Source organism: Polypterus senegalus, chromosome 9 (genome assembly GCF_016835505.1).
Source record: "Polypterus senegalus isolate Bchr_013 chromosome 9, ASM1683550v1, whole genome shotgun sequence".
In the NCBI taxonomy this organism is placed as follows: Eukaryota; Metazoa; Chordata; class Cladistia; order Polypteriformes; family Polypteridae; genus Polypterus; species Polypterus senegalus.
The window spans coordinates 105,090,997-105,105,070 of NC_053162.1; the positions used below are offsets into that span (position 1 = coordinate 105,090,997).

Here is a 14,074-nt window from a genome sequence, read left to right on the forward strand (position 1 = left end):
TCAAAAGTATTAGGGCATTTGACTGACAAGCTGTTCCATAGCTAGGTTCGAGTAGTTCTCTCATTATTTCATTAATTGTTAAGTGGGTTAAAGGTCTGGAATTGATTCCAAGTGAGGAATTTGCACTTGGAAAATGTCTCTGTGAACTGCTAGGTCCAAAGAGCTGTCTGTGCAAGTAAAAACTGGCCATCATTAGGCTGAGAAAACAAACCCTTTAGAAAGATAGCAAACTCCAGGAGTGGTCAAATCAACCATCTTATTTATTCTTAAAGAGAAGGAATGCATGGGTGAACTCAGCAACACCATAATGTTTTCTCGATGATTTTGGAATTCTGTCCTTGCTGAAGGAGATCCACTTCACAACTATTAGCCAAACCAAGAACACTCTCCGGTAGGTAGACCTATCATTACCAAAGTCTACAATCAAGAGAAGACTTAATGAAATTTTAGACAAAGGATTCAAACCACTGGTAAATCTCGAGCATAGAAAGGTCAGATTAGACTTGGCTAGAAAGCATTTTTTTTAAAAGTCTGTCCAGTTCTGGAATAATTTTCTTTAAACAAAGGAAACTAAGATTAATGAATAGGAGAATGTTTGAAAGAGAAGAGTATGCAGAAGAGTGGGAACAGCTCATGATCCAATGAATACCACATCATAATGGAGGCTGTTTTGTGGTGTGATCATACATGGCTGTGAATGAAGTCAATCACTAATGTTTATTGATGATATGACTGTTGGCAGAAGTAGCAGGATGAATTCTGAAAAGTATAGGGCTATACTATCTGCTCAGATTCAGCCAAATGCTGCAAAACTGATAGGGCAAAACTTCACAGCACAGATGGACAAAGAGTCGAAACATACTGTGACAGCAAACCAAGAGCTTTTCAAGGCCAAAAAAGTTAAAATTCTTGAAAGGCCAAGTCATTCAACCTACCTCAATCCAACTGGACATGCATTTCACATTCTGAAGACAAAACTGATGGAAGAAACGAAAAAACAAACGGCAACTGAAGACAGTTGCAGTAAAGGCCTGGCAAAGCATCACTGCTACAACAACAAAAACATTTTATTTATATAGTACGTTTTCATACAAGTGATGTAGCTCAAAGTGTGTTACAAGATGAAGAAAGAAAAAAGAAAATTATAAAAATAAAATTAGGCAATACTAAGTAAAAAATAATAAAGTAAAATTAAAAAAAAGTAAAGTAAAAGTGGAAACCCACCTCTTGGAGTTGGCCATGGGTTCCAGACATCAGGCATACTGCTTGTAAACTTGTAGGACTTATTTATTTTATACACACACACACACTTTTATGCACACAGTCCCCTCCAAATGTTTTGGAACAGTAAGGTCATTTAATTTGTTTTTGCTGTGCACTGAAGACATTTGTGTGAAAAATTAAAAGATGAATATGAGAAGAAGACATCAGAGTTTCAGCTTTTATTCCCTGGAATTTACATCTAGACATGTTAAACAACATAGAACGTAGCACATTTTGTATCAAACCACCCAGTTTTTAAGTGAGAAAAAGTACTGGAACAGAATGTTTTCAGCCGAATTAAAGGCTTTGAGACTTAATATTTGGTTGCATATCCCTTGCTCGCAATAACTGCATCAAGCCTGTGATCTATAGACTCCAACAAATTACTTGTTTCTTCATTGTCATGAGTACCATTCCAGGTCCAGATACCAACAGCTAGGTACTCATTATACAGTCTACTGGTGTTGTACACAAATTCCTGAATATCCATATACAGAAAGTGGCTGGCTCCGGTCGTGTCCCAGGACAGGTTCTCAGAGACTGTACTGTGGAGGTATTTAAAAATATATTCAGTCAGTCTCTATCACAGTGCACTGTCCCTACCTGCCTGAAGGCATCAACTAGAGTACCAGTTCCAAAGCAGACTGCTGTAACTTACCTCAATGATTACAGGCCAGTAGCATTAACAGCAGTAATCATGGTCTTCAAGTACATCTCCTACCCACTCTAGACCCTCACCAATACTCCTATAGGTCCATTAGGTCAATAGACCATGCCATTTCCACTGTCCTCCACACTGTACTTGTCCACCTGGAACAGCGAGGAATATATGCATGGCTGCTGTTTATGGATTACAGTTCTGCTTTTAATACCATCATACCCTGCAGACTGTTTTCCAAGACGTCCGAGCTAGGCCTCCAGCATAACATCTGCCTGTGGATAAAGGCACTTTTAACAATCCGGCCACAGTCAGTCACAATGGGCCACCACCACTCCCTCATTTTGTCACTTAGCATAGGAGCATTGCAAGGCTGTGTTGAGCCCTTTCCTTTTACTCTCTGTATACATGTGACTGCATACCAGTCCACAACACCAGTGCTGTTATTAAATTTGCTGATGATACAACAGTAGTGGGGCTGATAACTAACGGAGAAGAGTCAGCCTTCAGGAAGGAGGTATGAAGACTGACAAGACTGGTGCATAGAGAATAGCTTAATACTTAACACCAAGGAAACTAAAGAACTGATCATTGATTTCAGGAAGAAGCAGGATGAGCATTGGCCACTGTATGTAAACAGTGACAGAATGGAGAGAGTCTCTAGTTTTAGGTTCTTGGGTACCTACATCTTAGAAGATCTTACATGGACAATAAACACAAACTAACCGGTTAAAAAATCACAACAGTGACTTCCTGAGAATTTGGAGGAAGGCTGATCTGTCACAAAAGCTTCTGGTATCTTTCTTTGTTCCATTGACAGTGTCCTGACTCATGGGATACTCGTGTGGTAATGCAACAGCTTAGCAGCTGACAAAGTGGCTCTGCAGAGAATCATAAAAATGGCAGAGAAAATTAGCAACATACCTTTGCCTACCTTGGAAGACATCTACAGCATACCTCTCATTGTCTGCAGCATCATAAAGGACTTGTATCACCCAGCACAAGACCTGTTTGAACTTCTAACCCCAATGAAGAGATATAGATTCATTAGAATGTGGACCACAGGAATGATGAACATTTTCTACCCCAAAGCAATCACTACACTAAATTCAGTACTGAAATCACACACTTTATAGACATAATTTTGGAAAATTGTATTCATTGTTATTTATTTATCACCTGCAGTATTTAACAAAAACTTTTTTTTTGCATATGCTGACAATTGTGTGAGCTGTATATATAAGAAAATTAGGTGTTAGATGTGTATTTTTTTTAAAGTATAGCACTGTTTCAGGTAGTGTACTGGCATCTCCTAGTATGTGTTATGCAATGGTCATAAAGGAATCTTACCACAGCATCTTTTAGTTGTCTGTTTTGCAGAGTTTCTTCCTTCAGTCTTTTTTTCAGGAGTTGAAGTTAAAGTTCAATTGGGTTAATGTCTTGTGATTGACTTGAACAGTCCGAAACCTTCCATTTATTCCCCCTGATGAAATGCTTTGTTGATGTGGCTGTACATTTTGCATCATTGTCTTGCTGCATAATAAAGTTCCTCCCAAATAAGTTGAATGAAGTTCTCCGTAACTTGGATGACAGTATGTTTCTGTAGACTTCTGAGTAAATCCTGCAACTAAAATCATAAGTTACATTATCAATAAAAATAACTGAACCTGTTCCAGAAGCAGCCATGTAAGCAAAGGCCATGACACAACCTCCACCATACTTCACAGATGAGCGTGTATATTAGGAATCATGAGTGGATCCCTTCTTTCTCCATACTTTTGCCCACTTTGGTAGAGGTTAATATTTGTCTCATCAGTCCATAAAACTTTGTTCTAAAACTGTTGTGGTTTATCTCTGTATTTTTTTTGCAAATTGCAATCTGCCTTTCCAATTTTTACTGCTAATGAGTAGTTTACATCTTGCAGTACGGTCTCTATGTTGTTGTTCTCCAAGTTTGTTTCGAATAGTAAACTGATATTTCCACTCCTGTTCTTTGGAGGTTGTTCATGTTATAGACTGTTGTTTTGGGGGGTTTCTTTACTGCTTTCACCATTTGTCTCTCATCAGTTGTTGTTTTGCTTAGATGACTAGTTTGATGCCTGTTGCTCAGTACACCAGTATTTTGCTTCTTTTTCCAGATATTCCAAATTGTGGTACTGGCTATGCCCAATGTTTCTGACATACCTCTAATGGATTTTCCTCCTTTTCTCACATAGACAGCTCTCTGGTCTTCATGTTGGTCTACCCTGCTTAACTACAGTCTTCACAGGTGAAAACCAAAGCTTAAACTGCGAGTAGATATCCTGGGCTACTTAATGATTAAGCAGTCAATCTCATATGACACACTTGGGTTATGAGAAACATCTGTTGCTTGTTATGTTCCAATATGACCAAGTGTTGCCATCTTGAAACCTGAATTGTTTGATATAAAACATGCGTTGCTCTATGTTGTTTTACATATCTAGCTGTAAACACCAGGGAATAAAAGCTGAAACTCTGATATCTCTTATATTCTTTTGATTTTTCACACCAATGTCTTCAGTGCATAGCAAAAACAAATTTATTGACCTTCCTGTTCCAAACCTTTTGGAGGGTACTATGTGCATATATATAAGTGTGTGTGTGTATAAATTAAATAAGACCTACAAGTTTACAAGCTGTATGTCATTTTTATTATGCATTTTTTTTTTTTTAACATTTTTTTCATTTTTCCGCTGGAATAATTTCTTTGATTTTTTTTTTTTTTTAAAAAGGTCATTGTTACAGTGTTTTTCCTTGTGTATTCGACCAAGGGTGAGCAGTGTCGGTCCTGGAGAGCCACAGTAGCTACAAGTTTTCATTCCAACCCAATTGCTTAATTATAAACCAATCCTTTCCAATCTCAGACCTCATTTAATTTTATGGCTTGCTAGTCTGCAATGTAAGGTTCTTTTATCGTTGATTTTCTTCCTTTCCAAGAATATCATCAAAATGATTTGAAGCCTGTCACTTTTTCTATTAAGTGTTTTAATGAATCAAACAGTGCATGATGAATACACAGAGATGTAAATTGAAACAAGCTAGATGGTGAACTGCTGACTGTTTTGTCATTTACATCTTATTGCTAATAAGGAGCCATTAAAACACTGAATTCAGCTATTTAAGATTGAAATAGGCAATTAAGGGTGGGGAACCTTAGCAAATGAGACCACTAAAATTAAGCATCAAAATGTCACTGAAGGAATAAGTGCTTCATCAGCAGTAATTGACTGCTCATTAAGAAACTGGGTTGGAACAAAAGCATGCAGCCACTGTGGCTCTCCAGGACTGACATTGCCTACCTCTGTATTAGACAAATAGCTCAAAGCACTATGGGATGACCGAGAGAGGGAAGAAGAAACTGAACAAAAGACTTGATATTGAGAGAGAAGCTAAAATTGCTGTTATCAATTCAAGTACTCAGAAACACAAGATAACTGAAGCTTAATGGTTAGTCAATATATCTTAAAAGGGCATGGCGACATAAGAGACGGGTACATACATCTACACAGAGAGAGACCATGTAGGACGTACAAGTTTGAGCCCTCAGACAGCCGGACGTATTTATTGTTTAACATTAGAATACAGAACAGGAGGATTACTAAAATCCTAGTTTGCCTCTGCAGACTTTCCCGCTGTTGGGTGCTGCGGGGAGCACCACTCTTAACAACAATGATGCTGCTCAAAACTGGGACAGATTTTTCCTTACCTCACCTTATCCCTTCAACATGCACACTTGGGATGATTGACAGACCTGCCGGCTTTAGCCAACCCTTTGTGATGTCATTTCCTGCACATGAATCATAAGTGCTTCTGCCTCCTCGTTCATTCCACCATATGCAGCAGTTTGACAACTAAACCCAGCTCGGTTTGGCTGCTTCATCTATGTCCAATCACAGCAGCTGTAACAGTATCGTCATAGCCTCGTTCCCACTACTCCCCGCCTCCCCCCCAATACTTGCTTGCTTGCTCATTCACGGCAGCCAGATTTATGTACCGGTCACATGCTCTGGGTCAGGCCGGTGAACAGGCAGTCTCATCACTCGCGGGCAGTGCAAATTTTGATAACTGAATTTTTTTTTTGCTGACTGAAAGTGAAGATTGCTGGCTCAAGACAGTACATTGATAAGAAAAGAAAAGTTGATTTTGAAAACCGTGAATTTAAGAGTGGACAGAAAAATATGCGTTCGTGTTCCCCGTGGGAAGCAGAAAACCAATGTGTTTAATCTGCAACGAGACGGTAGCAATAATCAAAAGTGGTAATGTGAAACGCCATTATGAAACCAAGCATGCACATTTCGAACAAAATTACCCTCAGAACTCAGAGGTAAGGACCATAAAAATAAACCAGCTGAAATAATCATATGAAGCTACAAGCAGTGTAATAGTTAGATCAGCCACACAACAGGAGCGGGCAACAGAAGCCTCACTAAGAGTAGCATGGGTCCTGGGAAAAAACAAAAAACCCTTCTCTGATGTTGAAGTAGTCAAAGAGTGCATGAGTGAAGTGGTGACTGCTCTGTTTGAAGGGACTCAAAAGGATGAAATAATCCAGAAAATAAACCAAAAACCCTGTTCTGATGGAGGAAGCTGGAGGTGTTCAAATGTGACTTACAGCAGGACCTGCTTCACTTCCCAAGACTTTTGGATCAGACTGCAGGAAAACATCACCATCACAATTATGCTGAATTCCTGGATAAGCTGATTAAAAATTTCCAAACTCGCTTTGAAGATTTCTCTTTGGGAAAACAAGTCTTGCTGTGCATCGAAAATCCATTTCTTGTCAAAAATATTGCAGAATTCTCAAATGAAGCCACAAAAGTCTTCCAATGGGCCAGTGCTGCTTCTCTGCAAACAGAGTTAATTGAGCTACAAGAAAACCTAGCACTGCAGGAATCTCACTGTTACCTTGTCACCTTCTGGACAAAGATGGTTACTGCGGCAGGTGTTCTTCTCCTGCAGAAGATGGCCCTTCAAATTCTTACAATGTTTCCCTCAACATACTGCTGTGAATCTGCCTTTTCCACTATGAACATGGTGAAAAACACATACCGCAACACCCTCACCAATGAACATTTACATCAGTGCCTCTGCCTTGCCCTCACACCTTTTATGCCCAAGTTCAAACAACTGGTGGCACAAAGAAGGTGTCACCTTTCACACTAAAAGGCCTACCATGTCATTTTTTGTGTATAGTTCTAAAGTTTCGGGATTGCCTTTTTTTGGAGTTCTCTATTTGGAATTTGACCGTCACTTTTCCGGACCTCAGACTAAATGGAAATTTAGTAAGTGGACCTTTCAAATTTATATTTGAGTAGCCCTGATCTAGAGGCTCTGTATCATCTAGAAGTGCTGTCTCTCTGCAGTAACACTACGGGTGCTTGTCCTCACACATTTTAAAGTGCTTTTGTCTGCTAGCTTTTACAGTTTCTTGCTGTCGTTATTACCATTTTATTACCATATAGTATAATAGCAGCAAACGGTGTTTAGAGAAGTACAGTGGACTTTACGTGCTTTTCAGCCCAGTACATGTTTCTGCTGCAGAGGTGTCCGTGTCATTAGGTACATTTACTGTTTCAGGTTTATTGAGAACCAAACCCTGCATCTTTAACTGGGTGTGATAGCACACTGTTTAATTTGAATGCATTTTTGTCATTCATTTTTTCTCAAACTCAGCTGCTAATTCTTTCAGCCTCACATTGACTCCGATTGTATTGTTGAAAGAGAGAGTGACAGAGAAAATTTACAGCTGATGTAAATATATACTTCACTTTTGCCACTAGTTCAAGAATGTCTTCAAATACCTACATACTGTATCATCTGGTTTTAGAAAATGGTTTTGCATTGCAACTGGTTATGTGAATTTTTAACATGTGTATTGGGTCCTCCACATATGCAACTCATATTTATAAGTTTAATTGGTGTCTTTTTAGGAGACTTTTCAGCTATAGGAGGTTTATCTATAAGAATTACAATTTTAGTATCATTTGGGCCATGCGATGAAGAATACTATTGCTCTTTGCTGTTTAAATCGCCACCTCTTGCTTCAACCTCTTGAGGCATTGGATTAGTTTATAAGTGTCACAGTCATTGTGACTCTACTTGTTCCCACCTACTTTTAATTACAATTAATCAATGGTTATCTCCAGATGAATGTATTAGATAAAGAAAGTCTGACAGGTGTACCTGTCTTTTCCTTCAGTATATTACTTTAAAATGACACGTGGCAGCAGTTGGTAATAAATTACGATGCCTTATGCTGTGTTCCTCTCTTTTTAAACAGTTAAGTTTGGAATTAAGTGCAATTAAATTAGTGGGGACACAGAATTAATGTGCATGTGAAAACATGCTTGTAGACTGGACTTATATTTACAGGTGATTCCAAATTGGTACAGTGTGAGTATGAGTAAGTGGCTATGTACATGAGTGGGAGCTACAATGGACTGGCCACTCTGTCCAGAGCTGTTATGTGCCTTTTGACTAGTGTTGCCATATGCATATAATTTAAGCACAGTAAGGCAGATTTTTGAGAATATCTGAGAAAGGTTTAAAAATAAACTGGTATGAACTTCTACTTGTAAAGGCAGTTGAGAAGAAGTAGAGGGTAAAATTTGTTACCTCTCTGAGTTTTGTTAGCAAGAGAAGATGGAGTTGATCATGAGATTGACTCATGATTTGGTTCTGTACCAGCAATTATGTTGATGTTCAGTCTGTGATGATCTATGATTAAACACATAATGTTTGGTTAGCCAATTTACTGTATCTGCATCCTCATCCTTAAATGTAGTTATGAGGTTTTGCTAGTGGCCCAAAAAATAAATGGCCAAAATATGGTTCCTACACAGTGTTGTTATGCCCACTCTCCATAACCGGCTCAGAAGCTTGGCAAAATTAAAGAACCTATAGAAGACCCAGCACATAATTATAAGGATTGTAGATCGTCTGGAAATCATTTCTGTGGATAGAAAGGCCAGGGCTTTCCAGTTCATTTGGAATTTTTTATCAACATGCAACCTGCCACCACTCTACAGTGTACACTCTACAAGGATATAGTATGATGCTTAACTTCATTTTACATAATAGAAATCCCAAATCAGTTTACCAAGTTTACTCTTTAATCTTGTCTCTATACTTCTATTACCTGAGTGTGTTCCTTTAGCAGCATTAATTGACTACTAACAGAAGCATAAATATATTAAAAGGTTGTACATTTTCCCAAAAAGACATTTAAAAAAGTGTATATATTTTGCCTGCAGCAATCGCTGATGTGGGAAATTGTATAAACGTATCTGTTCTAAACAGTCATTACTGTGGAGTGTGCATATTACAGTGAAATTTGTATATACTAATAAACATGTAACACATCACCAGTCTTGGGTGCTGTGATTAGTAAGTTTAACTTCCTTACCTCAAACTTTTTGTCTTTCTTACCTGAAAAATTTTGAAATACAGGTTCTCTTTTTGAAAATGGGGACACCTATCACAGTCTGCCAGTTCAAGGACACTGTTCCTGGCTTCTAGTTGAACTCATCCTAGGCAGAGTTATATTTTGTTGTCCTAGCCAAACTCTCGTTTAACTGTTAGGTCTCTCAGGCCCACTGTGACTGGCACTCCCACGGTCTGAGCTAGCTCACCATAATGTGGTATTCAATTCACAAAACAGCACCTCTCTCTTTACCAAAGTATACATACATGTAGTTTCAAATAAGATGATAGACTAAAAAGCTTATCATTAGTCTTTGACCCAAGTACTCCTATGGGCATCATTGTGTTCAAACATTATGCCTGAGCCCGACCAAGCCTTTTACAGAGGACTAAGGTTTGAATTCAATGTTCTCAGACTTCAATTTAGGTGCAGTAGTGGGAAATTTACATTTATAAAAAAAAATACATCTGTATACCTGACATAGTTTTTAAATGGTTAGATTTTTCATTTTTAAAAAAAGTAATTCACCTTTTTCCTGTGGACTGTGCTCCCTTTAGTGCTATCTAACAATGTCACTACCTGGCAAATAACAGAGAAAAGCTACAGGTGCTTATGTGCTTCTTAGTAAATGGTGGCTTAAATAACCCGAAAACCAGAGTGGAAATTGTGGTTGTCATGGTGAACATATTTATATCAGCATAAAAGAACACTACATTATCTTCAAGTAACATGCATAAGTGCTTGCCCCATTCAAATAAAAAATTGTCAAATCAGGTTTTGTCGTTGGTGAAATTATTACCAAATCACAGAAACGAAGAAATAACATAATAAGCTGTGCTCACTGTAGGAAATCTTCACCAAGGTGTTGGTGACTAAAGTCTTCATCTGAGCAGTGGAGCTTTGGAAGTGGTCCAGAGAGTAATCCAGTATTTCCGGGTCCCCTCACAAGTGATGTGCAGCAGTGATCTGGAGTCCTCTTTTAGTACCTGTGACACCCTATTATGAATGTTGTTTGTTAATATGTAGAAAACCCCAGCGCTAACATTTTTATGCTTTGCAAGGACCGACAGAGCTCCAGGAAAGCAGGGCACAAAAGTCTTCTAGTCAGAAGCCCGCACAAGTAGAGGTTTTGTACAATTGAGTCACCCAAAATGACAACAGCATCTTTGCAGGTAGCTGGCACAAGGTTGAGAGGTTCGAAACAGTTGCTCAAATGCAGCATTGGTGCTTGAAATGGGGGCCCCTTTTTCCTTTGGTGCTCCCAAACTCCTTCCTGAGTGACTACAGGGGTCAAACAGCTACTTGCCAGCTTCAGCTGCTTCCCTGGTATGGGCAAAGTCAGCAGGTAATTGCTGGAGGGAGAAACTGGCTCAGTAGGTCCTGCTATATTGTGCTGTAACCGAAGGGCTTTCAGGTACCTGTAGTGACTGTGAAGCTTTAGTATCTATTCTGCCAAAACCTTCATTTCTTCATCAATGTTTTGAAACTCGCAACCGCTGTTCTCCATTGTACCAGATGATTTTCTGTGGGATCTTGCTGTTTTTCTGTCTTCTGTAATAAGCCATGAGACTGTTCAACACAGTAAGTTACATACAGGTAGTGACTAAGATTCTGCATTACTGTTGGAGAAATACAAAAGTAGTAGCATCTCGGGGTCAGGTCTTTAAAACTACTTTCATATGTTACCTCCATGCCAACAGGTTGTTTGGAAGGCATGCCAGAATAAAGCCTTTCCTGTCATTTATCCACAAATGTAAGCACCTGGGGCCTGATGCATAACACCATGCATAGAATTCACACTAAACCATGGCGTATGGACAAAAGCGGAAATGTTCGTATGCACAAAAAATCCAGATGCATAAATCTGTGCATTGCCAACTTCCACGTTCTTCCGCTGCATACCGTAGATCCCGTTATATAAGCTGAGAATTTCGTCCTAGATTTTTGGCTTGGAGTTTGGGGTTCAGTTTATACAACGAGTATTGTTTCAGATTCAAGATTTCCAGCGCAATGCTGGTTTTGCCGATGAATACGGAAGTAAATAATGACGAAACCACAGAGCCATCTTTCAGATGAAGAAGTAACTTTGCATGCCGGTACTTTAAATAAAGAATTTATTCAAAAAAGTGTTTTAGTTGTTGATTTTATTAATGAAATTTATTATAAATTATCAGGAAGTTTAAAATGAAATTTTTTGTTTTGATTTACGATCATTATCTTGCGTTACGAAAACGGATGCGGTCACGTGTATCCGCTTGCGATTGTAAACAAACAACCGAGAGCGTTAGTAGTGTCAGTCGGAGCCCAGATACATGTATTTGTGGATGTAATTTCTGTCATTGCAGTGATTTACCTATATATATATATATATACGCATCTACAATGAGATTAAAAGCAGCTCCTTCAGTGCAGAAAAAAGTTCTGTATAGGGCTTGTATGGTTGTTTTTTTTAGCTTTAGCATAACGCCGGATCTGCGTTCCCGCTTCTGCTTTCTTTCCCTCCTCCATCTGTGTCGTCTCCTAGACCTGACAACAATCCACGGAGAGCCCGCTGGTCTCGCTATGTTGTCTGGGATGTTTTGCGTGTGATGAAAAACACTCGAAACAGATGTCTGGCTCTGGACACCGATGTCTATAAGGTTCTGAATGGTGTAGCGGATGTTCGCCGAACCGATCGTGCACAAACAAGGACAAAAAGTAGTACAAAAACAACAAAAAGTGCACTGAAAAGGAGAGCCCTGAGCCGCTGCGACCATGCGTGGCGCCATGCTCCTAGCTTAATCGAAGTAGGCTAGGCACTTTTTATAACTTTTTGGTTAGTACATTAGAAAAATTTTTGGTGTTTTGGTAAATTATGCACATTATATTATATACTTAGCAAAATACCCGCGCTTCGCAGCGGTGAAGTACTGCATTCAAATTTTTATTAAGAAGAAAATTAAACCTTTTTAAACTGTGGGACAATATGCCAATAATTATTTGTTAAGGATCTCTTTGTATACCATGTTGTCAGTTCGGCCCTCCGGTTGTAACATGACCAAGCTGTGCGCTGAACTTACTCTTGAGCATGTAACTTACAGTTGGCCATGTGAACAGTAATCTTGTCTCAAATCTCACAGCTTGGATTGCCTTTTTTTTTTTTTTTTGTTACCGTGTCCTGTTCGGCTATGAAGCAATCAGAATTGATGTCTGAATGCTGGCGACTAGCCTTACAGTTTTTCTCTCAGGTGGAGCGTTACAGCTTCTGCTGATGTCAAGCCTGTTACCATAACTTTATTATAAATATTTTCAGATGTTTTTAAGATTCGAACCGGACACGGAGACAAAAGTGAAAGAAAAAGAAGAGAGAGAAGGAAGAGATGGAGGTAAAGGGGGAAGGGGGGTTTAGTATAGAATAAACAATAAATGAACCAGAATCCGCTTCTAGACCTGCAGAAAGAGAGGGGGGAAAACAAAAAAACCACAAGACAAAAACATTGCTGCATCAGCTACATGAAGATATATAAAAGTAAAAATGTTTGCTGACAATCATACAGTAATTATTACTAAGGCATTTAGGGCCAACCACAACCTTAGGTCATGTGCTGAAGATGTCCAAGTCATACTTATGAAATCACCATGTGAGCACCTGTGTGCATATGCACGCTTGTATGTGTAAGGTTTCTCAATAGGAGCATCCAATAGTGAGTGGGAAGGGCCACAGACCTGCCCCCAAAAATGTGCGGAAGATGGAGGGAGTTCCAAGCCCAGAGATCCAGAGGTCACCCCAGAGCGCGGAGACCGCAGGGAGGCCGTCACCAGAGAAGCCCCAACCAAAACCCCACCTGACATATACAGTCACACACAAACAGAGTCATACACTCCCTCCCTCATGCTCTCACATACACATACAACCCAAGACTTACAAGGATTGTACGCCAGACACCCATTCACACTCCCCATACACACCCTACTAACTCTGGTCCCGGTGCTGCCGTACCTGAGGTACAACCATTCCCAGACGCCAGAGCTAGCCCCGTTCCGCAGAGGTAATAGTGAGCAGGCACCCCCGTCCAACGCAGAGCAAAGCAACCCACTACTCCAGACCACAGGCAGACGGCCAGCTCCCACTCCTAGCCTCCAGCCCCGGGCAGCTAACTGAGAACAGAGGTGTAATAAGACCTCTAGTCTCCCCCCGCCTGCTCTAATGTAGTGTTGGTGTGTGTTGATAAGGTGCATTTTGTGGTTGGGGGGGCGCGGGCAGTGCCGGCACCATGTGGCCTACACCAGCTGATGCCAACACACAGCCCCACTCCCCCCCCAAAACCCTCCGTGACTAGGTTCAGTTTAAAATTGGAAGTGGACACCGGCACTCGGAGTGAGGCTGAAATTTCCCCCCACCGGATGCCATTGAGTGTGCCCACTCCCAAGGCCCTAAGTGTGCATTTGTGTGGAATGTTTGTGGTAGTGTTTAATGTGCAAATAAAATTAGGGGGTAGGCTGCCACAGGACTGCGGAAATGGGATCCATACCCGCACCCCCTGACTTAACCACACCCCAAGGCCCCATGTGCATGTTTGTGTGATGATGTGAAGGAGCAGGAGGAGGGAAATGTCTGAGGATAGGGAGGAACGGATGAGGTGCCTGAGCCCTCCAGGGAGCCAGCTCCCCTACTGGCCCCAATAGGCACCTCCGTTCCCAAAATCCACCCGGGGCACGGAGGCCCCAGC

The 14,074-nt window shown here is 40.2% G+C and overlaps 1 protein-coding gene across 2 annotated transcripts in view; it reads left to right on the top strand.

The window, feature by feature from the left end:
• Window positions 1-14,074, top strand: part of LOC120535613 (transcription initiation factor TFIID subunit 4-like) — a 472,321-nt gene that overhangs the window by 17,920 nt on the left and 440,327 nt on the right. The window lies entirely within an intron of this gene.